General features: G+C 43.9%; 1 protein-coding gene across 9 annotated transcripts in view; it reads left to right on the forward strand.

Moving 5' to 3' along the window:
• The window catches only part of EVL (Enah/Vasp-like), a 118,536-nt gene that overhangs the window by 86,281 nt on the left and 17,536 nt on the right, over window positions 1–14,719 (forward strand). The gene's annotated exons all lie outside the window — the stretch shown is intronic.

The raw sequence follows: 14,719 nt of genomic DNA on the forward strand, positions 1-14,719 counted from the left end.
TTAATACTAAGCATCCTACTTTTTGGTCCTTTTTTTGTGTGTGTGTGAGGTCATCTGTAATGATGGAACTCAACTTCAGGAAAGCATTTGGGAGAGTACTAAGTACTCTTAGATCTTAAATGCTGAGTTATCCTTGAAGTAGCTACCTTAATTGAGTTTTTGAAACTGCTCAGTGGACCCCAGGGCATCAGCAGATAACTCATTTTGTATTGAAAAGCGTGGCCAGATGATGTTTCTTTATTTACTCTCCAGATGCTATGGAGACTAGTGATATTTGCTTCCTTAATTTCCACCATGTCTTCATAGAGAATTCCTTAGGCACTTCTAGATCATCTAGATCAGGTATGTACTTAAAGCAAGGCTGTTTGAAGTTTGCACAGGTTGTTCACAGACTTTTCCCACTGAGTTCTGAGCATCTCCAAGGTTGGAGAATCCTCCTCGTTGTTCCAGGTCCATGCCATTCCCATAGATTCATTTGGACATTGACACTAGAATCAACCTTCTCCTCTCCAGCCTGAACAAACAGTTCAGTTCTCCTGGTAATGGTGGATGGTGTGCTCATCCTCTGCCTACCTATCTTACCTGGGCTACATACCTTCTCAGCAGGGCCCTGCCCCATAGATAGGCCTGCCCTGAGGAGATGAAACCAATGGCACGATTGCCCCAGGAATAAGAAGCATTTCCTTTAATTTAGGCTACCTACTATGGCTCCAAATCACAGCTGTGCTTGCTGAGAGCATAGAGTGCATGGAGTGCATGGGCTAAAACTCTGCTGTCTTGATGTAAGAACAGCTTCAGCACTGGAATAAACTCTGAGTACTGCCCAGAGAACCTAGAGTACCTCTCAGTTTCCCTAGTCACTGACAAGGTGTTGATTATTATTTGTTGAAAATCATGAACTTTGCAATATTGAAGGGACAACTGATTATATTCAAATCACATACATAATATTGTAATGACAACAATCCTAGGTGTTCTCTGGTTACTCTTAGGTTGGCAGAGGGATTTCCACTACCTTCCCTGAGGGTTTTATACGATGACTGTCTGACGTTATTGTGTTGATTTGACAATTATGTGTTGTATAATAATGGAATTTTTGCTAAGAAATCCCAGATTCCTTTATTTCTTTCCACCAGTGACACTTCGTGTTCATTAATGATAAATCAAAACTAGAGAAACAGAAAAGAGATCAAATTGTATTGTTGAACAGAAGTTATTTTAGCTGTTTTGTTATCAGGATTATGTAGACGTGTCTGCAGAACTTCACCAAAATTCAACAAGTAATTAGTCTTATCTCCTCAAACATAGAATGCTATTATTAGAAAGCATTTAATTAGCTGTCCGTTGTGATGGAGCTGAAAACTAAATATCTCCACACCTATCAAATAGCATCTAAGAGAATAAAGCCAAAGCATCAATGATAGTAGCTCACAGACAGAAAGTATGTTAATATAAAATGTTTTTAATAGCCTTTTCACATAATTAAGTCAAACATAAGTGGTTTAATATAAATTACCATACATATAAATTATCTTCTTTTATTCAGTAATGCGATAACACCAGTTGTAGGAGAAAATATAAAAACTGAAATACATTAGGGAAACATTGTGCACTACAATTAGGTCTGATGTTGCTCACTGGGGGTTTTGATTTGTTTAATTCACGTAGATATGTAGACAACACTGCAGAACAAGAAAAATACAAGCATACATTTAATATTAGTTTCATTGTTTGCTCATGCATATTCGAGTTAAACTCTTGGTACCATGTGATTTCAGATTCTTTTCATGTGTCTCTAATCAAATATTCATGGTTGTACTCTCACTTACAGTCTGTTCTCCTGGTAAAGAAATGATTCTGGAGTCTACCTTGAAGTATGCCAAGAGCAAGGCCTATGTTAGGTCTAAGCACTGGTCTTTTTAATGCAGGAGTGGACACCATAGCAGTGGCTACAACCAGCTGTAAAAAGACAGATGCTGCTTTGGCACATTGTTAGCAATACTATGAACACTATGGAATTCATAGTACCTGTTGAAATTATTTATCTCACTAAGTTTGCTGTGCTGGGCTCACAACTTACTCAATTACTCTTATAGTCACTTTTGTGTTGCTTACTATGCTCCTATGTAGGTCGCTTTCCTGAAATGAAATGAATGTGTTAGTGCTGTTTATTATTTATGCAGCACCCTCACTAGAAAGAAGTAAATCTGACAAGATCCAACCTCACCTTCATTTCAGCTGCTAGGGAAGGACAGTTTGTTGCTTTTCCCCCTTTGAAGTGCCAGGTCTCAGCAATCTCTTTTTAATGATCCAAATGAGAAATAAATATGGAGAAGGAAGGATTTGCTGTGCAGAACTGAAGGCTTCCAGACATTTTGAGGCCACACTGTGCAGGGCTGGGAGCATCACGAGGTGTGCATGCCAGGCCTCAACTCCATCATGGCCTCACGCCAGCAGCCAGGCAGGATCTCCTGCCTCCGTCAATGAAGCAGCTGTTGGGCAGATGAGCGTGCTGAATTTCAGGTCATTTGATAACTAGGCCAGGCAGCCGTGTTTTGCAGTTCAGCTTGGGTGACACGTAGATGGGGAGCTTCAGCAGCACGATGTGGAATTGCTCACGTTTCTCAACTCCCCTCCATTGTGTTTGGCTGTGCTGGGGGTGGGGAAGCAGGGATCAGCCAGATCCCATCCTTGGCAGACAGAGAGCAAATGCATCACCAGTCTGGTGCTTCTGATGTGAGGCATTGTTATTTTTCCAGTTTTATGATGAGTGTGGTTCCTATTTAGAGTATCACATCAGGAACTGAAAGGTGGCTGCAGTCCTGGTAGTCTCTGCTTGGCTGAGCACATGAATTGTGGCTCTGAGATCAGTGCTTCCAAAGAAATGTGTCAGTAACCAACAAGGAAAGCTTCCCAGTTCTTCAGTGGGAGTACCTGAGAGGGGATGCACAGGGAGGGCACGGGGAGCTTGGAGAGGAGCAGCCCTGCCAAGCTACTCAGAAGAAAAGTGGCAAAGCTTGCTTGGGGATGGGGAAGGTTTAATGTAACATTCTGGGGAAAGATGCTGGAAATATCATGGTAATTTTCTCAGCTTGGCAGGCTTTTGAGCTTTAACGGATTCCCAGAAGAGTCAAGCAGATCTTGGATGTAAGGAAGTGATAAACAGTGATGCTAGATTCCTTGATTTTTAGATCAAAAAGAGCTCGTTGAAGCTGTCTGCTCTCACCTCTGTGCACAATACAGACCTGCAATGTTCTGCAGTCGCAGGTTCTGTACCAAGCATGTAATGCTGTTTGTGCTTCAACATTACACAAAGCCACAATCATGAGTTAATAACTACATGGGATAGAGGACACACTACTTTCCCATTAAGTGTTCCTGAGTCAGTCATCACTGCCAGTCTGGGCCATCTGGGAGTGCTCCTCTCCTCACTGGTGCTGCTGTGTGGGTCCCTGTGTGGACCCCTGGAGCTGGGTCAGGATGCTGCTGGTGTGCTCCACTTCTGGTGGGAGCTCAGCATGGGGCTAAGGGGGATGCTTAGGTACAGGAACAACCCCAGGTTAAGAGATGTGGGAATAAAGACAGGGCTGCCAGACATTTCAAGAATAACCTCAAAGAGCCATTTTGCTGTGAGTGAGGCTGGGTTTAACATAGTTTAAAAGATTTATCTGCTCTCCCTTCCTCCAAGCTTCTCCTTGTAATGCAAAGCATTTACAATTTCAAATGGTAAGAAGTTAAGCAGCAGAAGAAAGCAGGGCAGCAGTTGTTGTGACAGAGAGCAGACTGCAGGAGCTGCCCATCGTATTAGAGGTGGCAGCTGAGTCTTGTTCACTGCATTTCAAAGAGAATTAACCCTCCAAGGCTAAGCCGATATTTTTAACTTGTGTGCAGGGAGGGAACATGCACACGTTTTTGTCACAGGTGTCTCACAGCCACTAACCATACCAGCCTCCTCTCAATAAGGAAAGCCAGGTTTGGGGACAGAGAGCTCATCCAAAAGCAAAGCAATAATTAAACCTCCTTTAGCCTGTTTCATGCAGGAGAGGTCCCGTTGTGGCTGGCAAGACAGAGCCCAGCAGAAGTATATTACTGATGACAGGTTTGCTCACAGCACTGGGCTCGAGAGGAAAGGCGCACCCAGCAGTGAGTCATGGGCACTGAGCAGCTAGCCACAACACATGGTGATATTCAGGTTTCTAAACCCTCCCTGGATCTGTGGGTATTTTGGGAGAGCTTGTGGCTTAGTCACTGAGGATAAGACTCATCGGAGCTATATTTACAAGGCTGAAAGTTAGATGAGGAGTCAAAGCCAGGCTCCTCCTGTAAGCTGGGCAGAGACGCACCACCAGGGGAGCATTCATCCCTCAACAAGGTTGGCATTGATAGCTGGTGATGCAGCCATGTTCACAAAACTGAGTTTCTTCTGAATTGCTTTTGCTTGCCCCTGTATGGGAGTTTGGCAGGTTTGAGGTTTTCCTGAAGGCTTCTGCTTCATACAGAATGTACGTCACAGTGTGCCCTGAATGCCTGCTCTGACTCTCAGGGAACAGAATGCACCTTGTGAATATTTTCAAGTGAATCATATAATCAATGTGCAAGCTTACATTAATTAAAGTTGAGCCCTCTGAGAACTATTGAGCCTGTGACAGCACTTCCTTTGCACCAAATAATCTTAATAGCTGTGTAGCATAACTTTAACATTTTCAAGCAATTAGATCAACTAAAATTTTGCGTAGAAGATGATTTAGAAAACAGTGTGCTATAATCATGTTACTAGTGGCTGTTCTTACCATGCCATCGGCTTCTGATGGGCAGCAAAGAAATCTGGGAGGGGATCCATCAGCTTCATGCAAGAGTCCCAGCTCACTGCAGGTTTAGCTATGGTTCTTTGCAGGGAGGAACTCCAGAGAGACCATGTATGGAGACCACCTCCTGGTCTGCTCCATGCACCAGCTAAGTTGCTGGGGATTCAAATGCTGTCTGCAGGGTGACAGTCATCCCATGAGCACGGTTTGTTGTTGGGAAGCCCTTCATCTCTCCTCAGGACAACAGCCAGGAGTCCTTTGGGAGTGGTGGTGGAAGTGGAGGTTGAGAGCAAAGAAAGGCAAAAGCAAGATTTAAACCTAGTTTAGTGTATGTGGCTTCTGCAAATAGGACAAAGCATTCGGCACTTATCCTCTATAGAAGAAACCGGTTTCTATCTACAGGACTATAATGATATGGGCAGTGGGACAACCATGGTTCTTTTAGTATATTTTATCTAGCTGAGAAATGCAGACATTTACCCTTTTCCTTCTTGAATGTTTTCCAGAACTCTTTAGAGCTCAGACTTCTCAGAGTGCTGGTGGATAAAGATGCTTCTAAAATCAGAAAACTGAACACTCTGTTCACTTGATGGTGTTATTTCAGTTTTGGCACAACTTTTGTGTTTCAGCTGATAAGTGGTTCCCAAAGCATGGCAAATGAATATTGGGGAAAAAAAGGGAAAGCAACCTTTCCAATTAAGGTCAAAATGTACAGAAATTAAAACGATGCCAGTTATATCAGTAGCATATTGGCTCCAATGCACTCAATCACCAGATATAAACAGTAGTTGCTCAGACAGCTAATTACAGACTTCCTGCAGTAGGCTTCATGTAAGACAGCCACCCACCTGCCTGCTACCACGTGCAGGATTAGAGCTGTCCGTTACCTTCACTGCTGTGGATTGTAGTGTTACAGTTTGCCAGCTTCTGTTTTAAAAACAAAACAGAACACGTTTTTCTAGTGCATCTCCTTTCTGAGGGCTGCTGCACCACCTAAGTGTGGGGCATCACAAGCGATTCCCAGCCTTTTCAGTGGACTCATTATAGATGTATGTTTGTCAAAATGCAGTTTGTACAATTGATTTCCTATTACATGGAATACAAGAGAAGTTTGTTGTGGGGGTTTGCCTTCTAGCCATTTGGGATGGATTTGTGATTATAATAGGGTCAAGGTTGCTTTTTATGTAGGAATCAGAGATGGTCCATTGAATTGCTACTTAAAATCTCTGCACAGCAACTGCAAGTACTGCTAGTACAGGAATCATTTGTCCTGCCACAGGCAGGCTGGTCTGTAAGCTTTGTGAGGAAGAGTCAGATAAGGATAGTTAGAAATTGTGAGATTTCTGCTTTGTTGGTTTGTTTGTTTAGGTTAGCAATATAGATCTTATAAAAGCATTTGAACTCAGTGTTTGTTAGTTTGTTTTCTCAAGTTTATATAAATTGTTAATATTTGGTAATTTGTAAGTTTGTTTGTCCAAAGCAGGAAGCTGAGGTGATGGCTTGCATCATAGTTTCTGAAGCAGCTGCTTTCTCAGGCTCTTTATTTACTTTCCCTTTGAACTGTGCTGTTATTTCCCAATTCCAAAGGATCTCTTTCTTGCTGATGTGTTTGTAGGTTCTTAGTTTCTGAATTAGGAGTATATATTTGAGTCCCTGAAAGAACTTCTCCATCCATGTGAGCTCTCTTTGGCGATCACCCAGAGCCATGCTGTGCCATCTAGGTGTAATTGGAATTCCCAGTCATAGGATGATATTGGCTCTGCTTGAATGAGCTATTTAAAAGTGGATCCAGTAGTGATGCAGGGAATGTCAGCATTTTGGAGGTCATTTCAGATGCCAGGTGTTTCCCTTCATCCTATGATATAAGAGGGAAGCAAAGGAGAACAAGAAGGACTTGGAGCACTCTCAAAACACAGAATGCAATGGCTTGAACAAACCATTTGCTCAAGAAAAACTGAAGTATTCTTGATAAAACAGTCTATAATTTCACTGTTTCAATACCAGTATTTTACGTTTACTTCTGAATTTTTTAAGCCCTCAGAAAGCAATTGCTGACTATAAGACTATCAGAATTATGGGAACCTGAACTTACACTCCAGTTTGAGTGTAACACCTCTGTTTGCTGATGTACTTATCATGCCAGCTAGCAGGAAGGATGAGTATATGCAGGTAAAATTTAGACCATCTGTGTGCCATAGTGAAAAAGGTAGTTTGCTTTTAGCAGAGTTTTTACTGTCTCAAATATTAATTAGCTAATGTGTATTTTTCCACATCTGATAACTGAGAGGTATTGCTACTATAGTGTTAAAATGGGACGTAAATAATTCATAGCAACAAGCATTAAAAAACGTGATAAGCAGTTTTTCTATTAGAATAAGTATCACTCAGAGAATTTTTTAACGTTGTAGAAAGTAGGAACAGGGAGGGAGAAAACACTCAGTCATGCTGAATTTGTATTGTTTATGAAGGGCAGGTGTGGCTGTTTGATATATCTCAAGGTAGATAGCAGCCCACATTCACCTGGAGTTTCACCCACCCTAACTGTACAAAGCCTTCCAGTTTCTATTCAGCTATTCCAGAAATTAAGTATCAGATAAATACGTACCTGCTAAGTTCAGTGAGCCAAAACACAGAGTGCTCTGAATCAAAGTAGTTTCACTGAGGCTACATAGATACGTTGCCTAGAGCAGCTGGGGCTGCATGAAGTCACCACTGGACAGAGCAACACAGAGGCAAGGAGAAGGGAAAGGGATGGATGGAAGAGCTACTGATAAGGCAAAGATAATAGGGATTAAATACTCTGTGTGTCCTCCTCGTACCAAGTATCCCTTAGCTTCAACTGGATGGCCTTCTGTGAAACCTGCCATGCTTACGTAACAGAGAGGAAAGTAGAAAGAGAGAAAAGTGCTGGGAGTTCAAGAATGATGGGATGTTGAAAGAACTGAAAGACGACAGGTCTAATATCTAAGCCATAGATATTTATTTCTGAATCCAGCATGTTCACACTTTTATTTTAATACAAGAGCTGTGCACTCATCGCCGGTGTAACCCTTTGACTTCAGCAGCTACACTGCCAGTGAACTTGATCCCATGTGTTCATTTGCAGTCATTTTTCCCCCAGTACAAGCTAACATTTTCGTTCTTATTATTCACATCCCTGCATTTGCTTGCAGAACTAATTACTTCCATCTAGGCAAGCTTATGGGTGTCTAATTGGGGCAAGGGGCAGAAAATGGAATTTCTTTCTGACATTTATGTTATTATTTCAGGAGTGCTTCTTCTTGTCCAGACAGTGTGCCAGACAGTGAAGCCTGGCATCCGGGCACCCTGAAGAACTGCAACAGGCAAAGCAGAGGGCCCAATTAAATATTTAAGCATCTGGGTGCGCTGTGCAGGTAGCAGGGGATAGATTACATTCGATGAAACCTGGCCTGCAGCAGGGTGGGCGGTAAGTGCTGGGCATGAGGACGGTGGGGAGAGCAGTGTGCTGAGGAGGCTGCTGCCATACTATGGTCAGCAGGGAATGGATCTGGCACTGCTTCTGCCTCTGCCACTGTGACTGCATCGTCCTGTGCAGGATGTCCTGTAGGTGAAATGGATCTCCCTGCATGCCGTGCTGTGGTAGGATAGAGGGGGGGTGCTTGAGTTTTCTGGATGCTGGGCTTTTGTGCATGGGAATGCTCTGTGCCTCCATCCAGGTCGCTCTAGGATATGGCTTGCAATCATATTTTATTGACTGATTGTTTGTTTTCTGTTTGCTTTTAACTCTGGCAATGGGGCAGTAGGATGCTGAGTTCCTGTTTGAAAGACAAAACCCATTAGATCTGTGTGATGCCAGCGTTAGTCAAGGCTCTTAAATCAGAAGTCGTTCGAGCAGAAATACAGATTGGTGACTTGTGAATCAACACGTTGCATTGCTTCTGTCTTTACTTGCTAATAAATAGCATCTATACTCATGGCACAGTTACTGGTTTAAAAAAATAGCTAAGAACAAGGGCAGTGTTTATACTTTCTATAGTTACATGTCTGTTTACTTGTTCTTTCCTCCATGAGAACTTGCCTGTGACTGTCAGCTTGTGTCAGTCCTCCTGGAATTGAGGACTGGGCCTTGAGACTGGAGGCTGAGGAGGTTACTCTGGGTCCTGCAGCTGCTGGGAATTTCACTTCCCCTAAGCAAGGGGCTTGGCTTCTCGTGTGAATGTGGACAGGATCAGGCACTGCATTTGTATTTGTTTGCTCTTCCATTTAGTTATGTTTTGTAGAAAAGTCCTCTGCCTTCTAGCACCCTGTCCAGGTAGAGACATCCATTCTGGTTGGCATACAGCAGCATTGGGGTTTAAATCTTGTTAACATGGCTCTTGTCTGGGTCTTAACCATTAACTAGATGCAAAGTGAGTGTTTGTAATGTGGTGTTTTCTGTGTGTATGTGCTGCTTCAATGAACAAATGAGGTTGGAGGCCCTGCTGTTCTCCATGGAAGTACAAACAGGAAACCTGCCCTGGGCAGCTTACTGCCTCACTGGGGAGAGAAAGAGGAAAGAGACACTTAAAATAACAGTGTTTTTCTTTAAAAAGGGGAGATTGGCCTCGCAGTGTTGTATGGGGAATTGGGCCAGTTACAGACTATGGTGCTCCAGGCTCCTTGGGTTCTGCACCAGGCTACGCTAAGTATAGGTATATTTCTAATTTAATGTGTCATAATTCTTACTGTTAAACAAAACTAGAGATGATGTTTGACAAACCAAATGTGTGAATATGAATTCAAGCTTGTTATTTGATGAGCTGAATTGTACGCATGACATGTGTATAAACAGGTTCATGTGTGTGTTCCTATGCAAATACACACCTGGTGGCACTCAGCTGAAGGAAGATGCTCGGTTGATATTTTGTAAGACAGACATGTGGGGCCTTGAGGCGTTGTCCCTAAAGCCCGTGGGAAAGTGCTCTGTAGATCCAGCAGTGCTTTTCCTGCAGGGCACGAGCCTGGCATTGCTATGTGCATGTGCTGACCTGCTCTGCTGGGACAGCACCTAGCAAAACAGTCCAGTACCTCATTAAAACTGTATTCAGGAAAATATCTTTGTCATATGTTGTATGATACGAAGTATTGATTTATCCCCTTGGCTTCCTTGCAGCATCTACTGACTGGGCTCTGGAGTTGGCCAGATCCCTATGCAGTGTCAGTGGGGTATCTCTAATCCTCTTGATTTAAACAAGAGTTTGATGATATTTGACATCTTTCTTGAAGCTCCATTACTGCCTAGAGGCATGAGATTATGAGCTGATCTTGATCTTGATTGAAAAGTTTATACCTGGATGTGGGGAGGAAATTGGCTTAATGCATATTGTGAAAGCCATTTTAAGAAGGGAAGAAAGTAAGAACTGAAGTATTTGTGGACTTGTTTAGATGTGTTTTTGCATACATTTTTTAGCTTCACCATTCTGAATTTTACTGATTACTTTTTGAGTTCTGGCACTGTTTGCCATCTCATCCTTTCATGTATCGTGTGTGTGGTTATGAAACCAGCAGCACTGGAATCACACCCTCAGCAATTCAGCATTGCCTTTTTCCCTCCAACAACAACAAAAAAAAAGACATCTAGTCCCATAGTTTTTCATGCACATACAGTTTTCTGAGAACCAGAGGCAGCTCCCATGCCAGAAGCAATCAGTCCCTCACTAAGTATGATGCTCATGTGCCACAAAGCTGTGTCTGGAAGCAAGGCAAGCAGCCTGTGGGGCACAGAGATGTATCTGCATCACTTTGGTTCTACCGCAGCAGGTGGCTGGCTTATCCACCTGTTTCATTAGTAGCTAATGAAGCACTCACTAAATTATTTCTCACTGGTTCTGAGCTCAGTGCAGCAAACAGAACCCCCTGGGATGCCCCAGGGTCACCTTTCCCTGCCCTGTGTGGGTGTTCCATGTGCTCACCTTACTGGCTGTGCTCTCTTTCTTGGAAAGCTGAACGGGGCTCACCTGTTCCTGGATGGTCCTGTAGAGGGTTAGGTAGAAGAGCTTCCCTAGAGAAAAGCCATGGTTCAACCAAATGCTCTGCCTAGGAATCTGCAGCTTTTACTTCTCAGCTCACACTATTCTAGCTCCTAAGGAGAAAATAACTCCAAGTTCCCATGCAATTGCTGTCAGTCACTGGTAAGAATACAGACAGCCCCAGACAAGTTGTGGATATCCCATCCCTGTTGAACTACCCATTGGGTTGCAGTCAGCACTACCTGCACCTGCTTTCCAGCCTGCTAAATATCAGGTACTATAATGCACAGTAGTACAGGTGCTGTGAACAAGAGAGGTAAGAGAGAAAACGGCTTTGCTCCAAGAAGAGCTGGTGGACCTTCACAGTCCTTCACCCTCCCTGCCTCCATCAGGGTTCCCCTTGGGGTGACACTTGGACACTGTCTGTGGGGTGACACTGTCCCTGCTAGCCCTGGATCTGTCTCGCTGTGGAATACCTCCCATTCATACCATCACCTTTATCAACTTTTAAAATTCTTGTATATCTGTTAGAACTATATTTTATGTGTGTGGTACCCCAAACAAATGCTCCTGATGCTGAGATGAAGTGCACCTGTGCCATGTCCTTTACATATTAAATATGATCCTGGCTATCAGAGTGCAGTTGCTTACTAGAGGGATTACTTCAGCACTGAGTCATCTTCATTGCATTCAGAAAAAGATAAGTTCTTCTTTCCTATCTTAACTGAGACGCCACCATGAAAGCTTATAAATACTGTGCCACAGTGGATACAGAGACAGGATCAAACAATTACCATTGTGTTTTATGCAAAATAGCTGAATTAACAGCATTAGCAGTGGATTCCAAGGCGTGCTGGTTTCTTGTTGATGTGCTCACTAGCACTCCTGGTGCACTGAGGACAGGTTCTCTCTAATCACCTTGCAGCATGGTGTCTCTGAGTGATAGTGTTATTGGGTAACTCCTTTCTGCATTTCATTTCTCCCATTGTGCTTAGTGAGCAGGCACAAGCACATGGCTGTGCAAGTAGGAGCCCCTGCAGTTCCATTTGTTGATGTCCTAAAACAAAACAAACCCAAAACACCTGTGCACTCTGCACACAGCTGTTATTGAGGCAGATTAACTTGTTAACCTGTTAGCTTGCAAGAGATGGGAACCAATACCAGGGTAGGGCACTCCCATTTTAAATACCAGGCATGTTTTCCAATACCTGGTACTGTTCTTTGACCTTATCTACACCACAGAATTGCACCAGTGAATGGTATATCAGTTTTCACCTTGAATGAACAGACTTCATGCAGAACCCTTGTGCTCACACCCCTACTTCAGTGTAAGGAGGATGTGCTTTATGTTGGGTTAAATTAATCTTACAGGTGAACGGATAAAAGATAAAGCACCTGTAATACTGGAAGTAATGCATTTAAGAGCTGTTAAGTTGGAGGTTCCTAAAATTCAGTGTTGTATAAGGTAAAATGAGGTTGTGTACAACATTGCTAGGGATGCTTTTTGGAACACGTGTTTGACTTTTTGCTGCCCGAAGCTTGTAGCACTGCCAGGCACTACTTGGCATGTTCAGATCAAGAGTACCTTTACTGCTGATTGCAGGTCTCACCTGTAGGTAAATTGATGCAAACAAATGTTAGGCATGGTTGTGCAGGCATGGGTTGGGTGTAATTCACTTACATAACGTTAGCCTCCCAGGACCAGTGAAGCTTAATTAAGGCTGGTAAAGCTTTTTGCAGTTCTGCAGGTAAACTTTGGCCAAATTGTCAGTGGTGTTATAGAAGGTAGTTAACATCTTATGTTATAAAGGCTGTGGAGGCACCCTGCCTGTGAACAGTACTCTCTGAAGGTCTATCTGTGTGGAGTTAATGTTTAATACAGGAGAAGTAAACGTAGCATGAGAGCTGGCAATGTGGTATGAGTCCAGCCCTGCCCAGCTGGCAACGTTCCCTCTTGTTCCATGGGTGCTTCTGTTTCCTGTGACTTTGTGTGCCCTGAAGTGGGTTATGAGCACTCTCCTGAATGGTCAGTGCCAAAACTCAACTCTCATGGACCCCAGCTCTGCCCACTGCAGCTCTCAGTCACAGTCCTTACCTGGCCACAGACATTAGGTCTGCATGGCATGCTGTGTCATCCAGCGCTGGTTGCATAAGCTCAGGTCCCAGAAGCAGTGTAGACACCCTGTTTTATCTACATGCTTTATCTAGACTAATTAGGTCAGTGGTTTGTCCAGGATAATTGTCTCTGCTAATGAGTCTGAGCACAGTGTGCTGTTTGGTTCCTGCACTGGCTGCCATGGTGGCTGCAGCTCAGTGGCCCCTGGCCACACCAGGACTTCTCTGAGACACACTGTCTGCACCAGGACAGCTTCAGACCCAGAGCAAGCACACAGCACACACAGGGAGCAGAGGGACAGTGCTGAGCTCTGCTTTCTTGTGACAGCAACATGATGCAACAGGGCATGGAGATATATCAGGGGAGGGTCAGGTGGGGGTTAGAGAAATGTTCTTCACCAGAAGGTGGTGAACATGGAACAGGCTTCCCAGGGTGGTAGGCATGGATTCAAGCTGCTGGAGTTCAAGGAGTGTTTGGACTGGGGGGGAAAAAAATGAAGCCCGAACAAACTCCTATAATGTGTGGTGATGGGTCAGACCTAGTGCTTGAACCTGACTCTCCTACCATCCAAGCACACGTAGAAACCATCCAGCAGCAGGCAGAGGCATATGTCTGTCTGTCACCTCTTTTCCTCCCATAGTCTGCTGTGAGGCTTTTTCCCGACAAAATCATCACATTCTGTTCATATGCTGAATGTAGATTTTTAGTCTCAGCTCTGTTTCCATCTCAGCAATAGATCCTGCCTTAGCCCAGCACATTTGTCACACTCGTCTCTGAGCACCATGAGGCTGTAGGACTTGCAGAAACCCTGCTCTGCTTCCAGTGAGGAAAATGAATGAAAACCTGAAAGTGCTCAGATTGGGCCTTTCACAAAGCCCACATTACTTGGGGAAATGGACCTTATGTGGCCATTTTCTTGCATGTGCTCAGCAGCAGTAGTAGCATGAGTAAAAGGAAAAAGGTTTATTTCCAGTGGGTGGCAGGGTGCAGAGATGTGGGAGGTGCCAGGAGCTGCCACCAGCACCCAACCATCATCACTCACTGCAGGGAGCTCTCTCAGTCACCTCCAGCCATGAGTATGGTGCTCAGTGCTGCAAACCTTCTCCAATAAGCAGGAGGAGAAAAAGGAAACAGGGAAAACTTCAGTGCTTTCCCAGAATCTGCCTTGAGCTGAGTCCAAATTGCTTATATAAAGCACGGTTCATTATTAGAAAGCAACGAAGCGAGGAAAGATGGGATGTTCACAGCGTATCTCCTGCTTTAATTAGTTGCTAAAGATGCAGATTGCCACAGCAATGGAGCCATGGATGGGTCAAAGCAGAACTGTCTCTCAGTTTTACTAGAAGTGCTGTTCCTGAAAGCTGGCAGAGTAGGAGGCAGCTTGCAGTGCAGCCTGTAGAGTGTTTAAATGAGGGTGTCATTACAAGGAGAACTTACTGGTCATGCTTGTTCATGTCTGAGAAATGCCTGAAAGGAGTTATTTCTTATGGCTGTAGGTAATTTGAGCATATTAGAAATGAATGGAAAACAGAACACCGTGTTGTCCCAGGACGGCGCTACAAATAGCTTTCCTCAAACTCACTTCCAATCACTGCAGGTCTCTGCAGTGACACAGAGCAGTTATCCCCGTCCCACAGACTGTGGTTGACCTTTACAGCTGGTTTACATGCAATGTGTTGGGTGCTCTCCCTCAGCTGGCATTATCTGATCAGCTCCCACTGCGTTGCTTCTTGTTTTACAGAGGGAACAAGCTTCCTCCCTCTCTTCTAGTCACGCTTTCTTTTGTCTGGATTTTGTACTCCACTTCT

Source organism: Coturnix japonica, chromosome 5, assembly GCF_001577835.2.
Source record: "Coturnix japonica isolate 7356 chromosome 5, Coturnix japonica 2.1, whole genome shotgun sequence".
NCBI lineage: Eukaryota > Metazoa > Chordata > Aves > Galliformes > Phasianidae > Coturnix > Coturnix japonica.